This window comes from Pseudophryne corroboree, chromosome 5, assembly GCF_028390025.1.
Source record: "Pseudophryne corroboree isolate aPseCor3 chromosome 5, aPseCor3.hap2, whole genome shotgun sequence".
Lineage (NCBI taxonomy): Eukaryota > Metazoa > Chordata > Amphibia > Anura > Myobatrachidae > Pseudophryne > Pseudophryne corroboree.
Window position 1 is genome coordinate 421,256,181 of NC_086448.1, and position 911 is coordinate 421,257,091.

The window sequence follows — 911 nt, forward strand, 5'->3', positions numbered from 1 at the left end:
TGGACTCAAAAAGTTTCAGCTTGAGATTAGATTAGACTGAACACGAAAATTATCAATTTGTGTATCTCTTATTTTATTAAAAAAAAAAAAAAATCTTGACCCTCAGTATTTAGGAGAGCCGCCTTTTTTTCAAAGTATATAATATCAAGCAATTTCTTTTTATAGTGTGCCTAAGCAGGAGAGATTGCACCTGAATTGGGGCGGGGGGGAGGGAGGGAGGGGGGCTGCAGCAGTGCTGGTGGGAAATATGGTTAGAAGGTTGGAGGAGATTTTAAACTAGGTGCCTAGGGGGAGTGTTTAGCTACGGGTCAAGCAGTGAGAATAGTGAGGATGGAGGTAGTGAATGGGGGTGGACAAGGGGAGAGCGAAAGAGCAGCCAGCAAGGGTACTAACAAGGGTATTACCAAAACACTAATTAATGACAAATATGGGTCACCAATAATGCATATAGAAAATGATGTTCCTAGCATAAGAGAGAATACTTATCTTAATTGTATATATGTAAGCGCTAGAAGCCTTACAGGGAAAAAGAGGGAACTAGAAGTCCTTGCAGCAAACAAACAGCATGATATGATAGGTATTACCGTAACTTGGTGGGATGAATCTCATGATTGGACAGTAAGGTTATACGCTGTTCAGGAGAGACAGATTAAATAAACGGGGTGGAGGGGTGTGTCTTTATGTAAAGCCATTATTAAGACCTGATATACGGGAAGACATTCGTGAGGGGACTGTAAATACTGTAAAGACTTTATGGGTAGAAATTGCATGCGGGGGGGGAAAGGGAACTAAAAAGTTATTAATAGGGTTATGCTACAAGCCACCTGATATTAATGTGTCTGATAAGCGATTGTTACTGAAGCAACTCAAAGAAGCGGCAGGATTAGGAGATGTAATAGTGATGGGAGATT